Raw genomic sequence first — 16,803 nt, forward strand, 5'->3', positions numbered from 1 at the left:
CAGTAAAATCTAATTTCGTTAAAGTTGCTGTCATACCATGTTAATATATCATAGTGCTATCTGTTCACTATCTGTAATCTCAGTAAAGATTTTTTTCACGGCCACGGGTCGTGGCCTACTGCACAGCCGCGGCCTACTGTGCTGTATGCACAGTAGCACAGTGGGCCAGTCCGGCCCTGCGTACAATAGGTATACATTGTTAAAACGAGCGATGCGCAAACGACAAACCAATTTTTATATCTGTTGGATTAATGTTGCGTGAAAAACAAACTCACTACTCAAGAAAAGACAATTTACCACCAGTGACAACATCATAACTCAAAACGTTTAATGATCTAAGGAATGGAAAAAAAACTCAACAGTTTATTTTTAAGAAGACATCTCACCCGGACATGTTGTGGAGACAACGAAGGTCTACAAGTACGTTACATTGCATATTTTTATTTATCAGTTCTCGTTTGGTTTCGTTAGTTTTAATAATATGACGGTGAATTTACCCATGATCAAACTTAAAGTTAACAACAAATTCGGTGATTTATAAGATTTATTAGATATGTTTTTCGTCACTTTAATACAATTTTGAACCGAGTTATGAGTATTTTTAAATTGTAGTATTATGCACTTTTATATAACTCACTTCAAAATATTAAAATATGGAAACAGTACTTCCGATAAATAGCATAATAATAATATGTTGTTACCTTTAAGATTAATCATAGGTAGATATCTAAATCCACTTTAATATTAAAATAATATTAGAGTGGAAAATGAGAACTGCTGAACGTAAATTTGGTGTGATACGCATTTGTAAGTCGGAGACAACAAGTCATGGGAGTGAGACTGAAAATATTTGAATTTGGTCTACTATATACACGTATTAATGACTTTCCGGGGTATAAGGTAAACGCCTGACCAGTACTTCTGAACTTCTGTAGAATAATCATGCATTATGGCCAAGGCCGGATAAAGGGGGGTCTAGCCGGAGCGGAAGCCCCGTGGCCCTCTCAAGTACTAAAATGAAAGAGGCCCGAACAATTTTAAGCTGATACACATTTTTTAAAGATTTTAAAGTTCTTATAGAAAAGTTTTTGAATATTTTAAAAACCATTTTTCTTTATCGATAAAAACAACTAAATAGTAAATACCTACAAAAGCACTATAGTAGAAAAGACGCATTTTACTGTTCTTTAATATTTTCATTGATATCAATAATATCATCAATAGTTAATAATGTTATTTATGTAAGGAAAGAGCTTTTTTTAAATTAACTAGAGTAAAAAATAAGTATATAACCATAAACCAGTCAAACCCAAGACAACTTGGACATACAAATGATTTTATATTCTGAGAATGATTTGTTAAAATCATTACACTTAAATGAAGTACTTACTAAGAGAGTTGGCCTTTAGCCTTCAAGTGAAGGAAGAAAAAAAAAATTATTTGATAAAATGGTTTTTGTTTTATATATTAACTTTTGTTTGATATTTGTTGTAAATGACTAATGAGTATAGGTACTATTAATAAATTGAAAAGTTATTATGAAAATTTGAATTTAAATTAATGAAATATGAAGTATTAACTTTTATTATACTACAATAAAATGAGTAGCTTTATAGACATAAATTACATTTGAGTACTTATTAATTTTATAAATTGCAATTTTCGATTTTTGAAATAGTTAGAAAAATGTATGTTCCTGCGAGCGTTCAGTGGCTTTGTAAAGCATGTTTTGTCAAAAGGGCCCATATGAAATTTCAGCCCCGGGGCCCAATAGGTTCTTAATCCGGCCTTGATTTATGGCTAAAAACCCAACAATATTCTAAGTAACTAACAACGATTTGGTGTTAATATTTTTGCACGAAAGCTGTTTTTTAGGACTCGTCTTTTTGTATAATTTTATTAATTTAGTACCTAGGTAAATTAGTACAATCTATAAAAATAATAACACTTCTGTTATTAAACCAGACTTTTGTGATAAGTGGAACTTGCATTTTCCTTTGGAGTTTTTTTATATTTTTACTTAAAAATAAATGGATATAAAAAAAATGTTAATTACTATTGAACAAGTTTAAAACACAATTACGAAAAACAATGCAATATAAATACAAAACGTATTAGATAAAGTAAAACGTATAATTTGCTTCAAACGTTCAAACAAGGACGAAATTAGTTGTTCCGTTTTTGACAAAAATAACAAGACCCCATATTATGTTACATATTATATTGTGTGCGCTTTATATGTTTAAGTCGAAGACAGTGTTTGGAAGGAACGGATTCCTGGAACGAATTCCTTTTTATTTAACGAGAAAATGAACTAGTTCATTTTTTTAAGGGAAAATAACAAAATTGTTCGTTCCTTTCTAGTTCCAATAATTTACACAGATAAGTAGGTATGTAAAAATTGAAATTAAGATAGCTATTTATATTTTTTTAATTTGTATAATGTATATTCCTAATTAGTGATTGTTATCGAGTATCGATGTTAAGACAATCGACATACGTTACCCAAAAATTTAATTTTGAAGTAAATCTCAAAATATATAATAATATATTGCACAAACATAATATAAAATATGTACCTACTTGTAGTTATTTATTATAAATAAAAATTAAAGAAATATGCATAATACAAAAAAAAACATTAATGATTAAATAAGAATTTTTATTTTATTTGGAACTAAAAAAGAACGAGGAACGGAACGAATTCTTTTTTATAAGGAACTTGCCAAACACTGGTCGAAGCATAAATATTTTTAAAAATGGAAAGTAGAAAATGTTATACTATATTATTATAGTTTGTACACTAAAAAACACGTGTATATATAGGTCCGAATAAGCAAAAATTTAATTCTTAAAAAGTGATTTGAAGTTCATGGTTTAAGACTTTAATATCATTATATAAACATTTTGCCAGATTGATTAAATCGACCACGATTCATACCTACATTATATAATAATTGTAGGTATGAATACAATATGCGTCGCACTTATATACAATTATTGTACAAACGTTATTTCCACTGCGGTGTAATATAATTGTAGGTAGGTACCTTGGAATTTCCGAATCGTGAATAATCTTTATTTTAAATGAAGTATTTACGAAGCACTGTATGAAACACGATTGCGGAAGTTTTATCGTTTTCATAACAATATTGCAGACAATTTCATATTTCAACATAACAAAAGATGTTATATATTTTTAAATAAAAAAAGATGCATTCATGGAATGCGGATGCATATTTATGTCACATGTTGTGACATTTTAAAATATAAACTAGTATACATTCCGAAAATGTATTTAATTTAAGTAAATATAAGGTATTAAATCATAATATATATTATTCACAAACAATATTGAAATTATGATCAGTCTTGTAGTTTGATTAATACACAAACGAACGAGGCCTTTAGTAAAGAAAATACCAACTACTAATATTGTTTTAACTTATGGGAAACCGAAGGGGTGACATACAGGGATCCCTGTATTATTCGAATAATAAACTTACGGAAATCAGACTCACAATCTAATACGTTGGCCTAAATTCCAATCGTTAAATCGTACAGTCGTACAGAGTAAGTCATTACTCATTATCAACAGACTGCTGTGTAACGCTCACCAACATGGTCCACGGCCATCTTTTGAAAAGGGAGTAAGTGAAGAACCAGTACAATTGTGTCAAACATGTGGCGAACCTTTGACAGTAAAAATTAAGGGCGTATGTAATTTGCGCCAAAAATAACCCCTCCCCCCCCCAAAAAATAAATATATGTTTAATTTAATATATATTTTTTTATAAAAATTAATTTTGGTAATTTTCGCCACACAAAATTAAATAAAAGGGCATTAAGTAATCCCCGCCATCGTGAACCTACAAAAATTGTAATTTACGCTATTGTTCACTTTATCACAATAATTGTAATTTGAGCCATTTTAAAATAACTAAATAATAGAGTTTATTTCAATAGAAAATCAGTAATATTATAATAATTATAAATAAATATTTATAAGTATACGTACTATGTATATTAAATAAATATATTATTAATATATTTCAGATTAAGATCGGACTAACTGTAAACATCATGATACTGCTGTTCAATATTGTTCGATATTTTGATAATTGATAATTTTTATTGGATTAGATGTAGGTAATTAGACCTCGTCTTAGACATAATTAGTAGAACACATCAATATTATATCCGACACGCATTGGTATCATCGTACTTTCGATGTGGTATCAGTAAATTTATCTGCTGGTAAATTCTAACAATTAAAGTTTAAAATGTAGCGCAGATTACAATTCCATTTCGTTTTTTGTCGTGGCGCAAAATACATGTTTCATTTTTATATTTTGGCGCGAATTATATACGCACTTAAATATACCTATTGGTAACGCAAAATTACAAGTTTACACATTAGCGCAAAATACCATCTCCCAAAATTAATGATGTCTGTAAGCATAGAGTCATACGCACAACTCATAACCCTATTCATAATAAATTAAATAAAAAGGTGGACAAATGGGTGTCGCTCTGTTGTACAGTAGGTTACAAGTGGGTTACTACTCACTGTGTAATGGATGGTATTAAATTTGAATGTAATTATATAGGTAATAGAATTGTATACGAAAAACAATACTGAACGAAGACGGTTCCCAAAAATTTACAAAATCGTCAGGAAAAACAAATAAAAAAGTAAGGAAAACCTGAGATTTATACGCAAAATCAGTCTTAGAAAAAAACTCGATTTTATTTTTTAGTGTAACTCAAAATTTTTCAAGTCCCCCAGACGGAATCTTGTCTGCCTTTTTATGGTGAACCCTCACCTTATCTCTGGCCTGGTGCAGTAGTACGTGGCCCTGCTCGGCTGGTCCAAACGACTCTGAGGGTACCGGTACTACAGCTGCAGCATCTCCGCTGCCATCCTCGATCGTGCATACCGTATCATGTTCACCAAATAACTCAATAATGTCGCCTAGTATAGCGTCTTCTTCCTCGTCGTCATCTTGTTTTGGTTCTAAATCTTTAATTTCTAGTGTTTGTGGTTCTTCATCCTCCATCGTGCATACAATATTATGTTCACCAAATAACCCAATAATGTTGCCTAGTATAGCGTCTTCGTCCTCGTCGTCATCTAGTTTTGGTTCTAAATCTTTAACCTCTAGTGTTAGCGGTTCTTCATCTTCCGGTATAACCCATGTATTAATGCATTCAACAACATTTATCATGGAGATTTCTTGAGCGAAATCACTAGTGGTAGCCATTTTGCTTTTTGGTGTTTTCAGGTCAGACGTTTAATTGCAAATGAACTTGAAGTTCAATTCAAAAATAAGTTTACTCGAAATATTCAAACATTTCCCAGACAACGGGTACACAACGACGCGAGTATGGTCGTTGCGAAGTCGTTTGTTCTAATTAACGATCGTTAGGATTTCGGGCCCGTTTATTTTTCCCAAGACAATTATTATTGATATATACGCGTAGTCATAATATATTAAACTATAATATTTAAATAAGGATTTGTGTTTCGATTCGTATTACACACTGCAGATCTGCAGTGCTCATTTTATACTTTCAGATTAAGTCTTTTAGATTCTGAGTGAAACAATGGATGTATTGATTTTACAATGACGTGTGTTTTTTGTGTATGCGTACAAGTTCTATAGTAAAAAAAAATGATTCAATGTTCAATTCTAAAGGACAAGGGTGATTTCTGATACGAAATTGTATTTAGTTGGAGCCCATTGAGAAATCTATATTGAAAATTCGTTTTACCTGCCTGTCATCGTTTATAACTATTATCTGCAGTTAGAACTTTGAATAGTTAAATAATTCCGTGAGATATTTATTTTTCATATTTAAATATTATATTTTATGAACCTATGATCAGATGAATTTTTTAGATTTTAGGTTTCCGGTCATAAGCGCAAATAGTGTTTGGGATTTGGGGGGGGGGGGGGCTAAAGCCTTATTTTGATAATATTGAATAAACTTAAAACAAAACGTAAGAAATGTCTGGGGGGCTATGGATATTTTTGGGAGGGCTTAGTCCCTAAAGCCCCCCTATTTGCACCTATATTTCCGGTTAAATTTGTTCCGGTGACTATAACAATATAATACAATTAGGTAGTCCATAAAGTATTATGACGAACATCTATTGCAATTTACTAACTGACAATAATAATTATAGACGCAGCAATCGGACCAGACGCAGACACCACCACACAAATTCTTAAATTCTTACAAAAAACTTTACTGTATTGTAAAATTAAAAAAAAAAAATGTAATTTGTAAATTGTAACTAACAACCATTGTAGTTGATGTTGATTAAGAATAATAAAAAAAAAAGCGGGTAAGTGAATGTCGCTCTGCTGTACAGTAGGTTACAAAGAGGTCGCTGTATAATGGATGGTATTAATTTTTAATTCAATGATATAATATCATTGTATAAGAAAAACGATTTTGAGTGGAGATGGTATGTCAGTCTAGGTAAAAGAACATAAATATTTAAAAAAAATTGATCTATACGTAGTTCGTACCTATAATAAATTCCAAATTAACCATATCACAATATCCATTAGGTACTTATAACGCGTTATATATCAACAACAAACCGTGATATTACCACAAACCATATTATTGTCGTTGACGATCAACCATTGTGCACAATGTCGATAAAATCAAATTAATTACGTAATGTGATGGTAATTAATAGTGATAACTTATATACGAAGTGGGCGTCGGTTAGCCTATGATATTATTGTGAATAAAGTAATTTATTAACCTATTTACGTTGAACTTAATTTTAAATTTTCAAACCTTATAAACAACAAATACATTTTTTTATTTGATAAATTTTGTCAAAATTCAAACTTTGAATGTTTATAAAAAAAATGTGCCTATGTATTTTTAATGTGTGTCAACTGTTATAGGAACATTAAATTAGGATCCTTGTTAATCCCAAGCTTTTTGACCCAACGAATAAAATTATATTGACATTTATAGAAAAAAAAACTAAAATAATTGGAAACTGAAAATGTCCGTAAACAGCTCAAAACAAGTCGAAACATTTTTAAAATGTTTTAATGTAAAGTAAATATATAAACATTCAATGAATATTTCATGTATCTACGGTCATTTTTTTTTAGAGGTACTGCACTAAAAACAAAATCGATTTTGTCAAAACGCTTTTTGAAAACTACTGGGAATTTTTTACTTTTGACCCCCTGAAGAACTAACAATGTTCACTTAAAACCTATCAGAAAAGTTTTAAAAAATCTAAGAATTTTTACATGACAGACACAAATAAATTTTTTTTTTTAAAACACACATATCATTGTAAACCATACTCCGCTCAGAATCTAAAATAAAAACTACAATGTGCATAGTATAACAATTGGAACAAATTATAAAGAACGTAATAAAAAAATTGGCATAATATAGTCTAAGAACGGAAATACGAGAAAAAGTTATCATTGATGTAAATTAGTACAAAAACAATATTTACAAGATATAATAAAGTTGAAATGGTAAATAAGAAGGATCAGCGATAGCGTGATTTGTCTAAGCATGCGGCTCGTTTGGGTAAATATTTTTTTAGTGGTATGAGAAATAGTGGTAAGGTATATACATGATTAAGTACATTATTATAATTTTTAATTTAATCCCAATTTCAGTATCTACACGATAATTTAGAAATGTCCGCAACTGTGTCGCAATAATCAATCGCTCTTAATTATTTATAAAATTAAAAAATTATAACTCGTATAATAAGATATGTTGCCTTTATGAATTTTATTTATAAATGGCAAATTATTTCTCAGATTTCATATCATCTCAGTTCCCCGATCCAGTTGGTAAGAATAGTTGAAAACTAATTCAAGCATTTAATAATCTTTGCATTATGTAATATGTTTTATATGCCTAATGATAATCTACAATGTGAATTGATAAAGTACGTACCTAATGAAACGATGAAACTCATATGCATGATAATTTAACTCGTATAGGTTAGGTTCACTTCAAAACAAACTCTTCAGATATTAATTATAAGTTTGGTACTTACAATACTTAATATAATGAAAAAGCATGTTTAATTACCAATTATTATTTTAAATAGGCAGATTCATGGAAACCAGTAGCATAACAATTTTTAGACCAACCTGGTTGAAACCTCCTTGTGTCCTATAAGCGATAAAAGGGTTACTTTATAAGGGTCAAATAAAGAAAAAATGATGCGGATATTTTTTTAAATACCATGGGGAAATTCATTAGACTGAATTTATAATTGATTTATTTTATTTGTATTTTTTTTTCTACTGTTAATTGTGTACATAGAGATTTTTTTATACTCTGGACGGAGTGAAGAATGTATTGATTTTTCAATGACATTTGTTTGTTTATGTCAAAAGACCATTTTTCAAATAGAAAAAATGCATCTGTTCATAAACCCCGAGGGAGGTTTGAGATAGCAAATCGGATCTAGTTGGTTAGGTTAGGAGTTCAAAATTGAAAATTCACAGTACTTACCTACTTTTTAAAATAATCAGAAAAATCAAAAAAAAAAAAAACAAATACGAACATTTGTTAAAATTTAAATATTACATATTACCAAAATAATTGTTTTGGTAGCCTCGAACCATCGAAAATAAAATACCAATTTAATAATATTTTATTCCGGCTATTTCAATATTATTGTATTCAAAACACAATAATAGACCGTACCAATTTTTCGTTTACCCCACCGGACATAATAATATGATATATATTATTATTATTATTATGTGCCTTTATCACGGCGGAATTTCGGGTCGAAGAAAAAAATGGCAGTTTGTCACGATTTTTCGTTCGCGGTCGTCGTCGTTTCGAAGCGGATCTCGCGAATTATTGTTGTTGTATTTTATCGTTTTAATCGCCCATGACAAACGCACGTTTTTATCGGAACAAACAATCGCAGTGCACTAGCGCATGCGTAGTAGGTACTATACGAATGGGCTATACCGCTTATTATTATTTTGTACAGTCCACGAAGACCTACAACGTCGGTCGCGTGATCGATATAATAATAATTTGTTCCGAAGAAAACATTAGTGCGATGTGGTTGCGTTTCGAGTGAAAAATAGGCCGTCCCTGCAGATGTTCACTCCGGACCTATGCCCGAAGTATATTAAATCGTATCGAAATGTAAGACAAAAAATACGTCACGATGACGGATGAGACCGTGATGATGCGATAATAATAATAATAATAATAACATGTACCCACTGGCCACTGGCTACTATATAGTGACCATAGAGTATTATATCATATTATTATGAATTATTATAATTTATTGTGCATTATCGCTACACAAATCATATATTTACACACAATTAATAGTATACGACGAGTACATAGCCCAAAGACAATAATATTCTATACTCGCATGCACGCTCCGATGACATATTACAAACGATTTGCGTTCCACTTCGACCACAGCACATTATATTATATATAGTTTACTTTGCGTTTGCTATATATAACTCGGTGCTGAACGATGCGTGCGTGTGAAGCTGTTCCTTAAAATATTATGTTCTAGTCGGATATTATGTACGGCAAATAATATTATTCATAATCGTAGTAACCGCGGGTTAATTAAACGCGTGTTATAATAATATCAAGACAATATTTGCCAAGGATTCGCTCGATCGTCAGTAGTTTCGCAATGACGGGCGATGACCGCGAGGTATGACAATAGTTTAAGCTGAGCGCGCGTGTTTATGATTAGTTGAAGCATTGATCAAGTTTACTTAATCAATGGTTGAAGCCGAACAGCGTTAATACCAAGTGTCAAGTAGACCTGACCACACAGATATTATTACGTTTAATAATAGTTGTTGGACGTTATAAACTAGTGAGTAGTGCATCCGAGTTGGGTCCCGAATTTAAAACTGTCATTCCTAATACTAGTTGGGTCCGGGATTATTTTAGGTACTAAATTAGTTGGGTCCCGTGGTTAGGTTACTGCCATTTGAATCTTGAAATTTCTGTAATTTAAAATAAAAATATACGTAGAAGATAAAAAAAACCAAAACTTTTTATAAAATAGAGAGACATAATTAGGTACACCTACTTGTCAAGTACATCATCACCAATAATCATAATATGGGCATTATGGGCTATTAATTTGCGCATAAGTACCTACCTACGCGATACGTTAAAATATGTTCGACTACGACTAGCATAATATATTTTGTGAAGTACCTATAATCATTAATATATTATAGGTCGTTCCTTTGACTTGTGACATATTTACCGACAGTCCTTGGGAAACGCACCAGTGACAAAATCTAATTGGACAAGTAGACCATTCCTACGTTTCGGCAATTTATTATTATTTATTTTAAACATGAGTGACGAATATTTGGCAAGTAAGTACACCGTACATCAGTCGTGGGAACCCGTTGTAACGTGTAGTGTCCGTTATACGGGTAGCAGAAAATCTGGACACTAACTAGTTTAATTTAAGGTTTTTTTTTTTACTACAAAAATGCCAATGTAAAACGGTAGAACTCCTGAGTGCCGAATTTGTTTATAATTAATATTTAGTATTTAGTGATAACTATAACAGATACATTTTTTGTCAATTTATTATTCTTTTAACTATTATTTGTAATGCACGGTTATAAATACACATAGTACTGTAAGTAGGAGGTACCTAACTAATTATTAATTTAATGTAATATAATTAACATTGGAACGAATAAACAGAGTTGTAAACTATAACTATAACTTAATAGACATAAACCTGATTTTAAAAGGGGTTTCAAGACATGCAGTCTTGAGCTCACTGATTTGCGTTTATGTTCGAAGTACGAGCTCCAGTCAAACGTTTATCAAATTGTTACCCTAGGTACTTTACATCGTTTGCTTGTGGAATGACCTTGTTGTTGAATGTGACAGGTGGGAAATCGGACTTACGCATTGTGAAAGTTACATGAGTGGATTTGTTTTCATTGATTTTAATTTTCCACCGATTTGTCCGTATTATGTTTATCATATTTAGGTGACTTTGGATCATTCTGCAGACGGTCGACGACGTGAATGACAGTCTTACCGTCTAACGGGTACACCTCGTAACAATCTGATGCCACGACATAAGCGGCCCTCTGCAAGTCGTCCAACGCCTGCCGACCGTTGGCCATCATCGAACCGAAGTCGGCATTCATGACCGCTGACCAGTATACCAACGTCCGTCGACACGTCGTCATCGAAGTCTTGAAAGGCACACAGGACGGTCTTCAGATCACTCATAAACGACTATGGGGTAGCCGTGACTTACAATGCTCGCTGGGAGAGGGTTAGGCATAGATTATATTTTAATGCAAAATTAAATTATAAAAACGCTATAAGTGTTTACTCGATGATTATAATATATTTTCAAATGTTTATTATAGCTATAACACAATAAGGTTTTTAAGCATTGCCACAGGACACTCTTTACACGGTATGCAAAATCTATTTGAAAATAAAGTCGTTAAAAAATTTAAGCGTGTACTTAAGAAATCATAATTTGAATGAAGTTGTTGTTAGATGAAAAAAAGTAAAATGTAGGCAACCGCCAACCGCTCTGCTGTACTGTAGTAGGTGCCCAGTATACCTCGTCATTGAGTAAGTCATTACAAATGTTTGTGTTAAATTTGAATTCAATGATAAATCATTGCATAGGTACGAAAAACGTTTCTGAACGGAGGCGGTGTGTCAGCCTATTATCGTATAGGTATTGCTATTAATTATTTTAGTAATTTATTTTATTATTAGTTATACGATAAAACTATAAATATGCAATAACATAAAATTAATCAAAATATTTTGACAATGTCATTGTGTGTATAAAATACAATAATAAGTAGGTATGCATTAAAAGTATCAAAAACCAATGAAAAATATTTTTAAGTTACAACAAAAATCGTTATTTTTTGTTTAAATATTTTATTTCGTCCAAATGTCAACTTAAAATGCCTGTAAAAAAATTGTATTTATATATATTTGATTTTTTTGGTTACAGTTTGACATTGTACTACATTTTCAATACTTAGCTATACAATTTAAACGTTTTACAAATTTTTCACTTTTAAATTAAAAAATGTTATCCTTCATAGAAAATGATACTATATATTAAACATTTTGCGAAAATTACAAGTATGTACATTGTACAGTCATTCGTCTTTGAGGTCCACGAAAAAACAAAACTAACTTTGTGGAATAACTACACTGTTTTTGCGTAAATATGTCCGTATTTCCTTAATTTGTTTTTCCCGGTTACTTTGTAAAGTAACTAGGTACTGGTAAAAATACATTACTTACAGGAGAAAGTGTTCAATGATCAAGTATTGATTAATTTGAACTCTTAAATAAATTAAATAAATAATATATTTTATAAACATGTTTTGTTAAAAAATTAAAATCATTTTTTTATAATATTATATACACACAAAAATTAGTAACGAAAATTATTGATTTATTATTTTTTCCTTTACAAAACAATTTTCGTCTTCCACGAATCAGTAAGTAAAAGTCAACGCTCAAATAGACTATACAATTCAAGCTCAAACGATCTATGGTAATTATAAGGTAGAAAGAGTAACCCACGTTCAAACTGGTGACACTTATTTATAGATTTACAAGATATTCATATTAGGTAATAGATTAGTTTAGGCTAGATTAGGTTAGGGTAGTGTATGTCAGACCCCCTCCACCATTGGCTTTTTATTACACTAGCAAAAAGTTTTGAAAGCCATTTCAAGCTATGTCATTTTTATTTTTTGATCCCCTGAACGTCACTGATACAACCTACAACAGTTTTCTTTCCACAGACTTAGGCGTGTCTGATGGACCCCTTTTTTATGTTAAATCAAGGTGCTTCAATTGGGAACTTATAACGTTGTAGAGTGTAGAACCATGCTTTCCCTTTTCTAGCAGGATACCTACATAAATATGGTTAAACGTGACACCAGTAATTCAATTCTATATGACTATATGTATACAAATATAACTTATAAGCAATAATAGCTATAAGTATACGTGTATGTATTTGATAATACTAATAACATTTAATAATAAAAATAAAATAGATATAATGTAATAACAAATAATAATTTATAGTGTTATTCAATATCAAATAAGTCAAGTAAAAATTAATGTTGCGTCTACACATTTACGGCATACATTTTTTTTACGAATTGTTAACTCGAAATTTGGCAGTCGTTCAATTTCTGTTCACCAATTCACTTTTTCTTTTCGGCCAAAGTTTGTCTTGACTACAATTTTAATTTAAGTGTGCATCTTTGTCTTAGATACGTTTCACATATTTAGATAATTAGATCTCTTATGTTCAATTTATACAAATGTATTTCGGCGGATGAGATTAAATTCTGAATAAAATTTTCCGTCAATGATGAAAATTCTGCCCACATCTATAGTGGAAAATCATAATCACAGGATCTTAACATTATTACTTCAATAACATAGTATTACTACCGCCGTATGTGTTCAATATTAAAATAAAAACCCTCCGACTACCCTAGGGTGCAATTTGTAGGAGTCTACTCAATGTCCTAACGGAATGTAATATTGTAAAACAGGTTAATTATTACAATACGGTGACAATCGTTATAGTACACATATTATATTATACACTTATGATGACCGCGTCTCGATTCAACTTTATCCTCTCTCTACGGTCGATCGTAAAATTAAAAAAAAATAAAGTCCACCTTGAAATCTGAAACTATACATTACAGCGTGTATGTTATGTATAATTAATAATAGTATATAATATATACATAAACATATATATATATTATACTGATACAATAAAATATTATATGTACGCACGTTAATTATTATTACTCACGCGTAGCACGTTGTCCACTACAATATAATATTACTATATTATGGTCGTGTGTGAGTGTGTGCAGTGTGTGTGTGACCTTTGTAGTATAATAACATTCGACCACTAATAAAATGAAAATATTAATAGTAATAATGATATTTACTTATAGCTTGATATTGTTACAAGACAACGCCAACACTACAACAGCTCTTAAAATTAAAAATAATAATATTTGCCTACATCTGGTACTTAATTTATTACGATATCATTAAGTGTTTTATTTCTCTTTCTCTCTCTTTCCCTGCATGCTCAGAATCACGCGACACGAAACCTATACCTACACATACATAGTTATTTCTACTACATTATAATACCGGGTGATCCATTTAACGTAAGACACTCATAAATTATATTTTTTTACACAATTTTAAATTTTCAAAAAACAAAATTGTTAAGTATTTTTTATTGTTTACTTTTTTGATGACAACATGCATATTTAATACCTTATTCCAAAGTATATTTTTAGGAATAATGCGGTTTATAGGTACAAATCAAATTTTGAACTAATAATTTATGAGTCATAAAAAGCCATTTGATGTTTAGATGCGTGGAGTGGTACAGTCTATCCTTTCATTTAAAGTTCAAAAAGTTATAACTAATAAATTACTTGATATCTGAAATGTTACCTTTATAGATCGAAATACTCTGAATAGTATTTTGTTCCGGAATAAGGAATTATAAATGCATGTGGTCATTAAAAGAGTAAAAATCTTAAAAATATAATTTTTTCAAACATTTCGTTTGTCACTAGTACTTAAAATTATCTAAATGAAATATTTTCAAAAACGTAAATGGTATCTGAAACAATTAGTGTCTTACGTTAAACGGAACACTCTGCAACACTAGGCAAGTGTATATTAGGTGCGGTATACCATCGAGGTTTGTTCGAACTCAATAATCGATATACATACCTATGTCATTTCCACGCGGTATCGGCTAGACTTCCATAGAATATTACACGCCATTTAATTAATTGTCAAACAGGTAAGCACTTATTATATTATACGCTCTAAGGTTTTGGGTAAGGTACATATTTATATAATATAATATTACAACGATGTTTGTTTGCACATTGACCATTGTTATTAATAATATGAACTATGAAGTACCTATACTGTTTACCCAGTGTTCGGACTGGATGGGGTCGTGGTGGGACGGAGTACCCGTACTTTTTAAAAATATTTTAGCGTAATACCCCTTATGATTATATCTTAATCAATACGTTTTTTTATATATTCAGGTACTTAAGCTAATTTGTTTTATATTTTTGGATTGCCCTCTATTCATGGGTAGAAATCAATTAAAATTTCAGGGGGGGCTAACATTATTAACATTATGTGAGTGTGGGGGGCGTCGATCATACAAAACTAAAAAAGGAGAGGTCTTGACGGCTTAGCCCCTCAAGCCCACCCCCCTGATTTCCACCAATGCCTCTACTTTTTTCCCAATTAAATTGATAACTCTGCCTCTAACGACAAAAAACACAATGTCTTATTATCAAATTAAAGCTTATGAAATTCCATACAAATCTATTATATATTAAAAATATGTATCTATATTCATCAGAAAATACAGATACCCATAAGTCGAATTCAGAATATAAAATATGATAAGTCCAACGAAGTGTTCAGTGTAAGCTGAAATCAATTTTTCGAAAAGACTGAGTCGTCTATTGCACGAAACGATGTTATGTACCTACCTACGTTACAGCAATATATATTTGTTTATACATGGTTTTTGATATGCAGGCAACGTTGCGGAAACGTAAAAATTGAGTTTGCTGAATCGTGTTACCGCCAAAATAACGAAGTTTGCCTCTCGATGTAATAATAAAATTCAGGTGACCCCAGATCCGCCCCTCCTCGTCCGTTGACATTGTAAATAAGTGCCTAAAGCAAGGGTCATCTATTATACTAATGATTTCGACGAAACATAATGCGCTGTCGTCTGGTTTTCGACGGTAAATTTGAAAAGAAAATCATGGTGGCCGCTCGTTAAAATAGTAAAAAAAAAAATAAGGTTTTCGCAAGAAAAAAAAACGAAACACAAAACCCGTAGGTAAGAAGCGTAATGAGACAGCAATCATGGCAATCACGATGGATTTAAATGTTTAAATAATGACATAATATGAAATACTGCAGGCACCGTATTATAATTATTAGGTATACACATACCCTATAATGTGTACAAAATAATATCACCTTGTAGACGCGCTTGTATATTATTTTATTATTATTACAGCGTCGAACAAAATAAACCCGCGGGCACGGCACTGCACCGGCTGAAGGTGAATCGAATTTTTAACGCTCTTAAACACTACGCGTCTGTTGCAATGATGTAATGATATTATTATGTCATTATAATATTATTTCGATCGATCCGATTTCTGTGGGTGCTATCCAGCACAATCGAAGACACGCGTCTATATGCCACCGCGCGATACCATAACCAGGTATACCTAATAAGCAACAATCGACGCCCACGGTAACCGTTTTCAGATACATATTATATCCATTGTCGTATTATTGGACTTACGTATAGCGGATACGGCCCAGTGGCGTCATTTCAGTTTTCAATAGAGGGGGGCAAAGGTTTTGACCGGCCCGAATGGGTAAAAAAAAAATCTGCTCGCCTTGATCGCAACCACATATTAACTGCTTACATTTTTTTATGGTACCCTTTTTATTAACTAGGTAAATAAAAGGTAGCAGATATTTTAGAAAAACAATTGCATACCTATATCAGTTAAAAGTCTACAAACTGTGTGTAAAACCACCTCAGGTGAACCTCGGTTTTTCTCAATATTATTTCTAAGTAAAAGTATTGCCGGCGTGGGCACTCGCTCGTCGGTAATTAATTATTTAGCATAA

General features: G+C 31.3%; 1 long non-coding RNA gene across 1 annotated transcript in view; it reads left to right on the forward strand.

Moving 5' to 3' along the window:
* Positions 1–11,528, forward strand: part of LOC115034399 — a 35,522-nt gene extending 23,994 nt beyond the window's left edge. The window contains exons 2-3 of the long non-coding RNA XR_003839762.1: positions 190–420; positions 10,266–11,528. This is a non-coding gene — a long non-coding RNA (uncharacterized LOC115034399). The remainder of the gene's footprint in view (positions 1–189; positions 421–10,265) is intronic.
* The last annotated feature ends 5,275 nt before the right edge of the window (positions 11,529–16,803 follow it).

This window comes from Acyrthosiphon pisum, chromosome A3, assembly GCF_005508785.2.
Source record: "Acyrthosiphon pisum isolate AL4f chromosome A3, pea_aphid_22Mar2018_4r6ur, whole genome shotgun sequence".
Lineage (NCBI taxonomy): Eukaryota > Metazoa > Arthropoda > Insecta > Hemiptera > Aphididae > Acyrthosiphon > Acyrthosiphon pisum.